Source organism: Bombyx mandarina, chromosome 17 (assembly GCF_030267445.1).
Source record: "Bombyx mandarina strain Sakado chromosome 17, ASM3026744v2".
Taxonomy (NCBI): Eukaryota; Metazoa; Arthropoda; class Insecta; order Lepidoptera; family Bombycidae; genus Bombyx; species Bombyx mandarina.
In genome coordinates, this window is record NC_143223.1 from 15891666 (window position 1) to 15906655 (window position 14990).

Below are 14990 nucleotides of genomic sequence, written 5' to 3' on the forward strand. Positions count from 1 at the left end.
ATGACTGCGTGCCATCTCTGCAACGCAATCGTCGAGAATATTCCACAAAAGTCGAGTATTGTGTGTTTCCGCTATCTGACAATAGATGGCGTTGTACTTCTCGGGAGTTCTAGATTCTACTAGATTGTTCGACTGTTTGGCTATAGCTGGCGTTACTGTTATCGGCGTAACAGTAGTTATCACCGAATAGAAGAAATCTGTATAGGCAAAAACCTAAATTACTCTAATAATACAACTCTTATAAAAGTTCAGAACATAATTCGGACTGTCGTCTATCGAGAAAGCTTGTGCGGAAGATATCTTTTGTACGAAAATCTATTGGAAACGTTTTCTATACCTCCTATATTTTATCGATTCCAACAGTCCTTCCTTTAAGACACTTTAAGTGGAATATACACCAGTGACTACTCTTGGTAACACGTTTATTCTAGACAACGTATTACTGATTGTAATCTAAAGAAATAAGTCACAAATCCGTTCAGATATGACAATGAAAAGGGAGAAACATAATCGATTATATATCGAGCAAGTTCGAGGGACTGCTAATTAATAGTCTTTGCAGCAGGTACCGCCGGACACCGCTCTCGCCGAACCCGTCGCTTGCGACGCAGGGCTCGACGAGTAAATTAACCCACAGACACAGCCCACTGAGTTTCTCGCCGGATCTTCTCAGTGGGTCGCGTTTCCGATCTGGTGGTAGATTCTGCGAAGCACTGCTCTTGCTAGGGCCAGCGTTAGCAACACTCCCGGTTTGAGCCCCATGAGCTCACCTACACGTCAAGGAGAAGCTGAAATAGCATCTCAAGGCTAGGTAGCATAGGTAGGAAAAAAAGCAGGTACTTGCGATTTTTTTTAAAATAAATAGTCAGATAGCAATGTGCTAGGTTTTTAAGTTACTATCATAAATTATAAGTACTACTCACTAACAAAATGTACGGTTTCTTTACTGAAATAAAGATTTAATAATAATAATGTGCCGTGACATTTTTATGAGGAAGATGCAAGCGTGCAAGAGAGATGTTAATATGTTTTCGAACGCAAAATGTTTTCCTTTGCGTTTCTTTGAACTTTAATGTTTCTTTGTTTCTTTGATAATGTAATTATTGGTTTTGTGTATAAAACCAACTAAAAAAAACACAAGACACATTCAAGTTCGATTTGACTCTCCACCTTTAGCGCCTCACGTAGCGACCCGAAACGTGTTTGATGATTGTAGCTCTTATCAAATACTAAAATACAAAACAATGTTACAACGCGTGCGTGTTACAAAATTTGTAATTTTATCAAGCAAGTACCTATTCATCTAGCAACGTGTGGGTTGCACGATTTGATTTACTCTTGAGTATTTTATAAATAGACTCTAAAAATGTACAGAAGTTTTGTTCCATCGCTTGGAAACTCTGGGTCTGCGAAGGGACTTCGGTTCCCTCTGTATTTTGTAACGTATGTTCGATGGGGAGTGCTCTGAGGAATTATTTGAAATGATACCATCATCTTGTTTTTACCATCGCACCGCCCGCTACCGGAGTAGAGTTCATCCGTATTATCTGGAGCCACTGCGTTCATCCACAGTGCGTTTCCAAAGATCCTTTTTGCCACGTACCATCCGGCTATGGAATGAGCTCTCCTCCACGGTGTTTCCCGAGCGCTATGACATGTCCTTCTTCAAACAAGGCTTGTGGAGAGTATTAAGCGATGGGTAGCGGCTTGGCTCTGCCCCTAGCATTGCTGAAGTCCATGGGCGACGGTAACCACTCACCATCAGGTGGGCCGTATGCTCGTCTGCCTATACGGGCAATAAAAAAAACGTGTTGGGCGGATTTTCAAGGCCCATAGACAATGGAGCAATGAGTAACGGCTATTTTATCCTTTATAGAAACCTGAATAGGTACGGTGATGAGCTATGAGCGCAGTGCTATGATATTCGAATTCTATTAAACGCTACCAAAACTACAAATATTATTAATTAAAAAATCCTGTAGAGGAAATGTTTATGCCGTGAAGCAGCAATGCGTTTCGGTTTGAAGGATGGCGCAGCCGTTGTAAGTATACTGAGACCTTAAAACTGATATCTCAAGGTAGGTGGCGGCATTTACGTTGTATATGTCTATAGGCTCCGGTAACCAATTAACACCAGGTGGGCCGTGAGCTGGTCCACCCACCTAAGCAATAAAATAAAATAAAAATCATGGGTTCCAGTAACCACTTACCAAGATATAGTCTGCTAGTTCGCCCTCCCAACCAACGCCAAAAATACGCATCAGCGCAATTTATAGAAATTCTGCTTTCTATTGAGCCCGCACATATCATTTACGATGTGATTAAAAACCTTCTCATAACCGACATGAAGTGATCACTCAATATCACGTATTGAGCATCAACTCTGTACGTGACATACGAGTTATCGATTTACTTGAAACCTTCTCGTTACCGTTACCTGTTTACGCGAGTTAGACGTGTAGTAAGTGAATTAAATGTTTAATATATTGTTACGCGCTGGGGTTCGGGATAAATAAAAAGTTCCACCAAAGTACAAATTAACCCTGTATAAGCACTTAGAACACTTAAAACACTTTAAAATTCTCAATTCGATTCTTCCGCTTCGCTTCAGGTGATCCGTTCGCTGTATCGCTTCGAGTAGTTCCGATTACCGACCGACTGCGTGCCATGCCATCTTTGAATTATCGAGAATATTCCATAAAAGTCGAGTATTGTGTGTTTCCGCTATCTGTCAATAGATGGCGTTGTACTTTTCGAGCGTTCTAGATGCTACTAGATCCTTAGATATTCGTTCGACTATTCGGCGATAGATGATGTTACTCTTACCGGTGTAAAAATATTTTTTCAATTTATTCTGTTTCTGTTTGAAGGGTGGAATAGCCTTTGTACTATACAATTGAGACTTTTCCTCCCTTGTCTCGAGTTGGCAAGGAGTGATGAATTTCATCAAAGCTTAATGTTTCATTTTCCTGTTCATGAAACATTTTATCCGCGTATTCGGTCGAGAGTCGTCTACCGAGCAATATCACCCGCTGGGTGGAAGATCTTCCCTTCTTCGTATGCCTCCACAGTATATACTACATACAACCAACCGCTTTCTTAACCAGATCCATCCGAGTATACGTGATGGGATGCGTGTCCCAATTCAATGCTGTCAGGCTTCCAAATTTCTAAGCGCGTCTCAAATTTCGTATTAATTTCTTTTTTGTTATTCCACAAATAATCACTGGACGTACATGACATATAAATCTTAAAAAGCTTGACATGAATCTTCAAACATTCCCCACAAAAAGGCATAGAAAATGTACGCAGACATTTAGATAATTTAATCTAAGACGTCACACGACAGAGATGGCGTCTCGGAGGACGGGAGCCCTTTAAACACGAACTCTTAAATATCTGTGATGTATATGGTTCAATGGCTTTACGATCTTTTGTAGGTTCCACGAGAATGCTTTTTATGATTACTGAATGTTTTATTTGATGTTTTAATGAGGGAGAAAATTATAAGCAGAATTGGATGAATATTTTTTTTGACAACCTCTTGTTTGGTTTTGATAAATAACCGAATTTGTTTGTCTGTGGTCGGCTGTTTATGGTTATAGAATTTGAATATAGCGCTAAACAGCAAAGACAAAGAATGGAAAAATATACGTTGCGCGGGCAAATTGGTACACGTGAACGAAGTCCTTAAATCATCCTTAAATGAAAGTTCTCTTTTAATAGGGAATGGTGTGTGTAAGAGAAACGACGTAGGTCGCTTTGTCTTTTCCCTCTCCACGGTCGAGTGGTTTACGAGACGCTGTGTGTATTTTCTCATTCTCGCTCTTCCTAAATTGTATCTTTTCTCTCTAGCCGTAACGAATCTGTCGCGAGTTAAGTTTTACTTTCAACGTGTCTAAAGAAGTTTCACTTCAAAAATCATCGAAAAATATGTTAGTTGTATGTGACCACGACAATTAAGTGTTCGAAATGTCGGAGTATGTAAAATTATTATGGCATGGTCTCGCATCATTACTTTTAAATACACAAGGCGCTTTGTCCATGAACGTTCATTAAATATGTCCACTGTTTCGATATGCCTTCCGAAAAACCAAGGTAATATTACTTTAACGCATCTTTGAAATATGTCTCTTCTGACAATATGTACATGTAACTACAATTATAAGTGAAAAAATAATAAGACTAATAAAATTAACGATTTGGAAATTTCCAAATTATCTATAAATAAATCTTAATTTAATTTAGACCGAAACATATTATTATGAAAATTTAGCTCCCAGTTTCTGTGTTCTATGTATATGCTAAACCGGCACACATTGTATTATGTATTCACCAGAAACTTATTTCTATCAGCCATGACCAAACATGCTAAATAGTTCTGTGTAGCTTTTATATTTAAAAGCCATGTTACTTTATTATGTTGTCCAGTTGGATCTATATATTAGCAAGACAATATTTTTTCGAAGTATTTGTTAATTTGACCTCGACAAACAATAGAAATAATTTAGAGTGAAACACACTTCTTTCACACAGCTATTATATATATATTAACTTCATATATATTACATGTATTAGCCTACATTTAGTTAGTTTTGCTATAAACATTGTTACAAGGAAAACATCCTTTATTAAATGGAACATTACAGTATGCATTGGTTTATTTATTAACAATATAATAATAGTATAAATATGAGGCTCATTTACGATTTCAATGAACCTTATTATAATTCTTTTAACGTTGTGGTTAGCTATCGATTGAAGTATTAACTTTCTTGATGGGAAAATTCGTCAATGCTAATGTTATGGAATAGATTGAAAACGGACGACGGCAAACCTTTAGCTCTATTGAATCAGAAACTTTTCTTCAAGTTCAATCAAGCTTTATGACCCGGTGCTGTCTGGCTGGAAGAATCATTTTTGTCTATATATCGTGGTGTTATTAGTTGTTACATGGGTGGACGAGCTCACAGCCCACCTGGTGTTAAGTGATTACTGGAGCCCATAGACATTTACGACGTAAATGCTCCACTCACCTTGAGATATAAGTTCTAAGGTCTCAAGTATAGTTACAACGGCTACCCACCCTTCAAATCGAAATGCATTACTGCTTCACGGCAGAAGTAGGCAGGGTGGTGGTAGGTCCTACCCGCGTGGACTAACAAGAGGTCCTATCACCAGTAAATTCATATTCTCGAGAGTCCTCACTTGAAACACAAGGGTGGATCTTTTGATACATCATCATCAGCCCACAATCGTCCACTGCTGGACATAAGCCTCTCCCAATTCACGCCACTGAGCCCGGTCTTCGGCTCTCCTCAACCACCTTCGGCCGGTTACCGTTCGGAGGTCATCGCACCACCTAACCAGAGGGCGTCCCACGTTACGTTTTCCGTTGCGCGGTCTCCACTCCAGAACCCGTCTACTCCAGCGATCGTCGGTTCTACGGCATTTTTTATACACTTTACACAAAAATATGATTCAGACACTCCTTGACAGGTCACCCCACCATTGACTAATTTAGAAGCTTGTGGTAGAGCTTTAAGTGTGTATAAAATGCTACTAAATTGTGAACATTCTTTTGCGTTTTACCTAAGAAGCTGTGTTGAGTTTGACATCCCCATTATTTTTAATTATCGGTTAAGTACCGAAAAAGTGTTTGGCCTATTTCATGAGGCTTGTAGATCCTAAGTCATTGTTAAAAATACGCGAAATGGTTCTGTCAGCAGTCATTTCCCTAGAAATATTTCGTTTCCGAACAGGATTTGTTTGGAGTCTTTCCTTTGCAGCTTTGATGCCCTTATTAGTATAAATACAACGTGGATATTTAATGATACATACAGAGAACAGCATTATATACATAACTAACAGTACCTCTTTAAATAAGATTGTCTCCCCATAATTTTTTTTTATGCTTTTCAGCTATTGAGTTCTTTTTATCATCCTACGCCATTTTAATATCGTAAGAATTTTATTTATTACCAGTATACTGGACACTATCTTACTATTAAGATAATTCTTCACAACGCGAGAACTTATTCTTCTATTCAATGAAATACGCATGACACTGGCGATACGATATAACATGTACATGTGTTGTTCTTATAATTAACCCGAAATTCAAACCTACCCTCAATGAATTCTCGTACAGACCAATTTGCATTAATATGTTTTCGTCGCTAAAAAGTGGAACTTTTAAACGAAAGTATAGCAAAAAGTTGGAAAAGGGCTTACGTTTAATTAAGGTTCAGCTTCGGGGCCCGGGCGAGAGCTCCTGTCGTCCTTCAGCCCTGTGCGACCTTGACCCCAAATATGCCGAGCCTGAAAGGTTAGTCCTGACGCTTTAAATATTGTAGACTATGTATATAACCTTTTATTTATCGTGCTACAAGTATTTATAATAAACAGTTACTAAATAGCGTTACTGCCAATTTCAGCAGATTTCGTACAGACTGCTAAAAAGCTACATAAGAATCTAGTACAAATGGTGACTGGTAAGGTAGATGGAACCACATCAAGACGTGACAAATTCATTAGGTTAATCCTTGCCATTCTCTATAGCTGTGTTAATATACGAGTAGATCGAACTAAATATACATAAGGGGATTACGATTTAGTTATTTATTTGAATTCTCTTTTAAGGGCCCAACAACAAGACTTGCCGAAAAGTGAATGGTCAATTTTAATCTGCGTATATTATTTTCTACGTAAGAGCCTTCAACTTCAGCCTCAGTCAGTTGAGTCCATTGTCTTAAATACTTTGACTCTTTATCTTTGTGAGTACTTCAAAATGCAGAATTGAAAAGGTCTAGAAACTCGGGAATTTAAAATTCTAGCACATGTTTTATTGTGTGTATTCGAATCCACTTTGAAGCGGTGGATAACTTTTTTGGTAAGAAATCTTTATGGTGAGCTTTTAATTGGTTTGTTAATTTTAGTGGGTAAAAATAAAAAGCCCTACACAACAACAGCGGCTTAAAGAACTAGATTCTTAGGATTATGATGTGCAGATGATTTACTCTCTCATCACAAAAAATCTGTGGTCATGGTCCTGGTGGGCTTTTTTGCCTTTAGGGAATACAACGCGTGTTTCTTTACTTAGTGCGACTCCAAAAGCTTCCTAGTATTTTTCAACTGTTAAAATTTATCTTTTTGTCAAAACGATGTGATGATAGCTCAATATCTAACTTAAATAAAAAAAGGCGATTTAAGTGAAATTTAATTGTTTTCTTTTGAATCCTTCTTGGTAACCATAACGCAAGATTAGAAGCCCGAATTAGTAATGTGCTATTAATTTTATATAATGGATTCTATTCCTAGTTTAACTACGGCTATTATTTAATTTTAAGATTAGATATCTATTCCAGAGTTAAATAAATAATATTTGGTAAATCGTACGAAAAAGTTCTTAATAATTAAAAAATATTTAAAATTTGTATTTCATTAACAGTGTATTCGTTAAGGCTGACGTGCAGGAACCCCGTTGAATTTATCAGTAGACAACGGCTAAGCTGGGTCCCATGTTACCGTCGATTTCCATTTGCGTCGGAAGCCATTTAGATCTTGCCATAAGTTGGCCTGTTATAGACATATGCGAAATTTTGAAATAAAGAGGCATAATAAATATAAATAAATATTTTACTAACAATCACGCCACGTTAACTGGTCCCGTGATAAGTTCGTAAAGAACTTGTGTTATAGGTATCAATCAGATAACGGACATAAATGTAAGATTTTTATTATACATATACATATAATTAATATACATCCATAACGCTGGAAAAGACATTTATATTTATCATACAAATGTCATCCCTTGGCGGGATTCGAACCCGCGACCCCCTTGTGTAGTGACCATGTCACTTACCACTACACCAGACGGCCGTTTGGCCGTTTTTAATATCGGATATCCACGATTTCAAGTTTTCAAATTGCACTTTTCAACATCTAAGCGTTTCTCTTATAGCGTTTATAAATACGCAACTACGAGTATGTTAGAAGAATTTCTTGATAATCTAATTTGTAAAAGAAAATAGATTGTCTCCGCGCGCTTGGGGCCCCAAGAGAAAGACGAAAGAAACTAATAACAAATAGAATCGTTTTTTTGCTAAAAGAAAATCCGGTCGGGTGAGATACTGACGTTGATAAATAATTTTGATTAAAAATTATATGCGGACAAAGTCTTGATGTAACAGAGAATGGTATTAGTTGTGTTTGTTGCAGTCGTTTCCTTCATAGCCACGTGGACTAATTTCAAGATTTAATTTCTCTTGGAACAGCATTTCTCCTACTGCAAAGTTGCGGTACCACAGCCATTGCTTTTTTTATATTGCTTAGGTTGGTGGACGAGCTCACGGCCCACCTGGTGTTAAGTGGTTACCGGAGTCCATAGATATCTACAGCGTAAATGCCGCCATCCGCCTTGAGTTCTAAGGTCTCAGTATAGTTACAACGGCTGCCCCACCCTTCAAACCGTAACGCATTACTGCTTCACGGCAGAAATAGGTAGGTTGGTGGTACCTACCCGTGCGGACTCACAAGACGTCCCACCACCAGTAATTACGCAAATTTTAATTTTTCGGGTTTGATTTTTATTACACGATGTTATTCCTTCACCGTGGAAGTCAACCGTGAAAATTTGCTAAGTACGTATTTCCTTAGAAAAATTGGTACTTGCCAGCGGGATTCGAACACCGGTGCATCGCTAGATTGTCCATTTCTACCACGAAGAAAACTTTCGTTTTGAGTTGAAAAGTTGGTAGTTAGAACACTGATGTAATATTCCGAAGGTGGGCAGTATGCACGCATCTCCCTCGGCTTCTAGTGATGCTCTCTATTTGATATATGTATTTTTATTATATTATCGCGGCAGAAGACACACTTCCACTATCTACCCTTTCGCACCCCGCACGTGCCTCTGCACGTGCCGAAATTGTACTCAGTAGAACACACAAGTGCTTAGAATTTTAATTGCGAAAAGAATTAAAGTTAATAATGTTCGAGAATAGATAACGGCTATCGATTAAGTGCTTAATACAACTACACGTATAAAGCGGTAATGAAATAATAATTATACAGTGCAACAACTAAGATATTTATTCCTGGAACCAATTCTGCAATGAGTTGTAAACGTTATCGTTCTATCTCCATTAAAATTATAAAATAGTATTTATTTGTCAAAGCAATTCTTTGAATTGCTCTTAAATGGTCTTATTAGCATGGGTAGCATTCACTTATCATCGGGTGGTCTGTAAGCTCGGTCACTCATTTATGCAACAAAAACTTTGACACGATTCTTCTTCGGATGAGGTTTGATGACGAGTTCTTAGCGGTAGATAACTTTTTAACTTTGCTAATAAAAATTAAGTGAACTGCGCTCATCTTCATTTGTTGACATTTAAAAGTAGTAACTTTTGAACTTAAGTTCAATAAGGCTTTTTTGTCGCCTCAGACGGTCTTATAGTTTTAAATCTCTTTCGGAAATGTTTCCAGACAGCTTTATCAAATCTTGTAGCGTTCTTAATAAAGGATAGTGGAGGTTATTACTGGGAATTTCGCGGGTCGTAACCGCTTGAATATCAATGAATACAAACAGTAGAACATAATTAAACCTACTTTTACGGCTTAATGTCGCGTTTTTTAATTTCATTACATTGTTTCCGACATTTACAATATGTTACAGATGTCGTGATAACGGACGACGATTCATCGACATTTGAATATTGTTCTAACTAACGTCAATTTTTCTATAAAAAAAAAAATGTATCTGGCAGTTTCTTTGACTTATATTTCCATCTTCACGATAAGAGAATCCTAGGTTTTGTATAATGTAAATCTTTTATTTTATTTCTTCTGACTGAGCATAATAGGTCGGTGACCGCGAAAATTATTTCGGATTATAAAATGTTCGGAACTATAGTATTCATTAAAGATAAAACCGCATGATTGTTTCGCGCCCGTAATCGGCACTACGTTCTACGCATTACTAGTTATTATCACTAAATTTTTTTCTCTCTTTCCTATCAGTATTATTATTAAATTTATAATTAGTCGATTCCTGGTCATACGTTCGTTGTTATCTCACATAGTTACATGTATCGGTCGAATGTGTGCCGGCCACTTACGACCGCATCACGTTATCACTTCACTTATGTGTCGTGAACTTGAAGAAGATGTTGTCCGGTCATTACGCTGGGAAATTAAATAATTCAGATTAATTTTCTTTTAAGAATGTTACAACAAGTGCAAACCTGAAAGTGCCCTAAAATGTGTAATTTTAAAGGATAACAGTGGCAGTTTGTCGATGTCAAACAATAAAAATACAGTGAAAAAAATATGTGTACGTGTAGTGAAATTAAAATCTCTTGCTTTGTGGATTTCGGTTGAATACAGTGTATTCCACATCTTTCAATTCTAAGCAACAGTAGATTATATTCGAACATACTACGGAAATAAAAGTGGTTTTAAAATATTAACGCATTATCCAACATTTAAATACACACATACATAGATTCTCACTGAAATAGTTGACCAGTCCACACAATCAGTTTAAATGAGCTGAGGTCGCTCCAATAGGTAATCTTTTATCCGGTTATTAAACCACAAAAGATCGTTCCGAAGAGTCCTAAGACCATTTGAATGTGAACGTCGTATCGTGACGGTCACAAATAAGGAGTAATCACCCTCAAATTTATTAAATAACCAGTCGAAGTAGTTGCACGTTATCAGTGTTAATTTGGTTAAATGTGATGTTTTGAATTTTATCTAAAAAAAATAATTGGAAATTTGAAACCAAAACTAGAAAAAAAGACTTCGTTTTTGGATTGTTATGTGATAAGTGCTTTTGTGTATTAGACTTTTTAAACATATTTCTGGAAATTTAAAGTAGTGCGAAAGTACTTTTTTGTTATAATTAGAAACAAAGTGATTTTGACCTGTAACTGTATTATCGTTTAGTGCTAGCGTTTGAAGCTAGAATTGAAAAGAATTGGCACACATTTGAGATCGCGGCGGAGGCCAAGATGCTGCCAAGCAAGGTGCGTACCTTTGAATCTGTTTGTTTACTTCCACAGCTGTGTGTTTTCCAATCAATATGCAAAAAAATAAAGAATAGTTTAAAAAAAAAACAAAAAAAACACGCCTTATATAAAATTCAACTATAAAAAATAGAAAATAAATTTTAATAAATTTAAATTGAAAATATGTAGTTTAAAAAAATACAATTATTGTAAAAAAAGCGTGGGGTGATTTTTAAGATATTATTGAAATAATAATTCTTCTACTCATATCTGTCAGAAAAATATTTATAACTAATAACACCATGCACCCCACGCTTTTTTTAAAGTGGGTCAAATTCGCGTGTAAAGGAGTCAGTTACAAACATACGTACAAGTGAGGCTAATATAAAGCTTTAAAACAATTTTGTTACGATACTATTGATATAATAAAATCACTATGATAAAATTAGACCAATTGATGACTTTTAATTTGCGTGAGTACTTGAGTTACACTTTCCGGTGTTAATGCCTTTTTATCTTTACACAAACGGGGCCGGGTCAATTGGCTAATTGTATTTTTACTCGTTCGTCGATTATTTTAAGCGCGATATTCTAATTCTATCTACATGATGCTGTATGTCTATAAGTGTATAGACTATTATAAAATTAAACTATAAGTTAGTTTGCACTTAAAGGATATTTTTTATTTTACCAGGTTCGGTGAATCTGAAGCAACTTAACTCTTTCCATGTAGTCAATTTAGAGACGCGTTTGACATCTTTTGTGTTTTGTGGTTTATTTAAACCCAAAAAATTCCAAAATTATGTATTTGCACACAACAAACTATTTATGTCGTTCAGAAACATCTAACAGCTTGTCATCGTTGGACGAGCGCTAATGGCACAAAGCAATTTATGACTTCAATTAACAATAATTAGCGGTTCGCTCTCATTATTGTTTGCTATTAATCGAAAATTCGGGAGTGTTGTACTAATGGTAATTTAACAGTAATTACATATTCATTACTTACTTTCAGATAATACCGAACCGTGCATGTGTTGTTTTTCGATCCACAACGTCAATCCGTTACGGCAGACGCATGAATGAAAAAGCGTTCGTAAAACGTGTTTATAATTGAATATACAATTTCGAAAAGGGCACATGTCGCAAATTTTGTCAAATACGTTTTTTCATACACATGTAGTTTTGAGGCTTATCTACACCCATTTTATAATAATTCCAGTAATTTTCAATTGCTAATTAACACTAAAATATATCTCAAAGGATAATTAATATTTTAAATTTTACACTGCTTTAGAAAATAATCAGTTTTTTTTCATTTCCTGAACATTTTACATTTTCATAGATGTGCCCTTACCCATGAATCAGCTCGCTCAGTTTCTCGCCGGATCTTCTCAGCGGGTCGCGATTCCCATCCGGTACTAGATTCATTCGCGAAGCAGCTACTCTTGAGCTGTTAGGTCTCCTTCGGAGGCGCTCGGGTAGCTGTTAGCAAATCCGACCCCTCCTGGCTGAGCCTTTGCTCGCCCACCTGTCCTGGTGACTCTGGAAAGGCTTCCGGGCCACCAGTAATCCTTCAATCATAAAAAAAAGATGTGCCCTTTTTGGAAATTGCATATTCAATTTAAAAACCCTTTCGTTTTCATTGACCGTTCACAGTACCGTGGCGTGAGATAACGCCTTATCTCTCGACCCCGGCTCTATGATTACGTTTTTAACAGAACTTCATTAATGACGTTTTACTCCATTTATCGTTTGAAAAGAACGATAAGCTGTGAAGCAATCTAGTTGAGTTCAATTGTGGTGGATAGGCAGACGAAAACCGTACTGATGTTAAACAGAAATAAAAATTAATTCTAAGTTAAATATCATTATAGTATACCAGCTGAATGTCGAAACATGTTATCTCTATAACCGAAAATAATTCAGCTAGTTTTGTTGTCTTGTTCTATTTTGATTTCATTCAAACAATCTAAGTAAACTATTTCCAATTCAAAAATATAATACAGATTAAAATGAAACTTACACCTCTTTCAGGTTTCTCCAAAAATTTTAGGGTATTTTTTTTTCCTACCTATGCTGATAGCCTTGAGAGGCTATATCAGCCTTACCCTAGCGTGTAGGTGAGCTCTCAGGGCTCAAATCGGGAGTGCTGCTAACACTGGCCGTAGTAAGAGCAGTACTTCGCAGAATCTACCACCGGATCGGAAACGCGACCCACTGAGAAGATCTGGCGAGAAACTCAGTAGGCTTGGGGTATTTGTGTGTACAGAAAATGTATTGGAGCGTTGTTGTAGCCCCTTTAACAAGTACCTTTAATGAAGTCGCCGTGGCCTAACGGATAAGACGTCCGGTGCATTCGTGTTGAGCGATGCACCGGTGTTTAAATCTCAGGCGGGTACCAATTTTTCTAATGAAATACGTACTCAACAAATGTTCACGATTGATTTCCACGGTGAAGGAATAACATCGTGTAATAAAAATCAAACCCGCAAAATTACTGGCGGTAGGACCTCTTGTGAGTCCACACGGGTAGGTACCACCACCCTGCCTATTTCTGCTGTGAAGCACTAATGCGTTTCGGTTTGAAGGGTGGGGCAGCCGTTGTAACTATACTTGAGACCTTAGAACTTATATCTCAAGGTGGGTGGCGCATTTAGGTTGTGGATGTCTATGGGCTCCAGTAACCACTTAACACCAGGTGGGCTGTGAGATCGTCCATCCATCTAAGCAATAGAAAAAATGTATTAGAGCGTTGTTGTAGCCCCTTTAACAAGTACTTACAACATGAATGTGATCCCGCCGATGATTTTCTGTAATGATTGACTCGCATAGCTACAGTTCTGTAACCAACTTCTTTTTCTTTCACAAAGAGACCCAGTTTTGTTTGAAAGCAGCTTCGACTAATTTTATTCCGAGCGGCTTTTGAATAACTTATCCAAAGAGGCTTCTTAGGTCGTAACTTCGTAGAGTCGCCGAATTTGGGCCAAACGCCATATCCGTTGAAGTACAGCGTGTTGAAATTTCGGATTCGGGTTTTCTTAATATTCTCTTAAAATATGGAAACCTAACCCCGTTTCTGAGCAATTCGTACGGTCTTTCTTCCAAGGATCGTAACTGCTCGTGCTTTGTGTAGTCAGGTCACTTTTTTCTATTTTAAAAGTCTTTGAAGATCTATGGTCATTCCACTAAATCGTTGGCGAATGGTCACCGTAGCTTATAGACATTAGCAATACCGGGGGCACAGTAAAACAGCCATTGCCCATCAATCAGGAATCTCTTAAACCAAGGATATGTTATAGCACTCCGCAAATACCAGTTTTATCAGTTGTAGTTTTAGTCGTAGTGCCTGTTAATGCCATTCTTTTAGTTATACATGCGTAGAATTCAATGCTTGGTCACACAGTACACCTTTATAAGGTTAAGAATACAAATATTATACACATTTCCAGTAAACCATGATATAAATACAATTTGTCAATGTTCTCTGTTCTAAGCGTAGTTGGTATCGCGACCTCTGGCTATTGGCTCTGGCTAGCTAGTACTCTGGCTAATGAATCGCTCAAAAAAATATGATCGATCGTAATCTCAAACGGGTAAATCTAGCAATTTTCACGAATGGCTCATAAATCAAGCCGTAAGTGGATAAATGACAGTCACGTGGTTAACACACGTCCTAGTATGTGCCACATAAGTGGATAATGGACGCTGAAACAATCAATGCGGACGGACGAAGCGCCGGCGTTTGCGGGGAATAATCGACAATTCTATATTAAAAATACTAAAAACGAATACATTTTTATGAAAACGAATTTAATGTTGCGATATTCGTTGTTTTTTTCTCCCTACCTATTCGCTGGTAGCCTAAGAGGCTATTCAAGTTACGTACGGACGGGTAGGTGAGTTCACGGGCTTAACCTGAGAGAATTTGTTAACACTAGCCCTAGCAAGAGCAGTGCTTCACAGAACCTA

General features: G+C 37.3%; 1 protein-coding gene across 2 annotated transcripts in view; it reads left to right on the forward strand.

Moving 5' to 3' along the window:
- LOC114248059 (monocarboxylate transporter 9) overlaps positions 1–14990 on the forward strand; it is a 48425-nt gene that overhangs the window by 8215 nt on the left and 25220 nt on the right. The window contains exon 1 of one of the 2 annotated variants that reach the window (XM_089734222.1): positions 10633–11036. The exons of the other annotated variant lie outside the window; for it this stretch is intronic. The gene's annotated coding sequence lies outside the window, so the exon portion shown is untranslated. Of the gene's footprint in view, positions 1–10632; positions 11037–14990 lie in introns of those variants that run through there. 2 annotated transcript variants of the gene reach the window in all.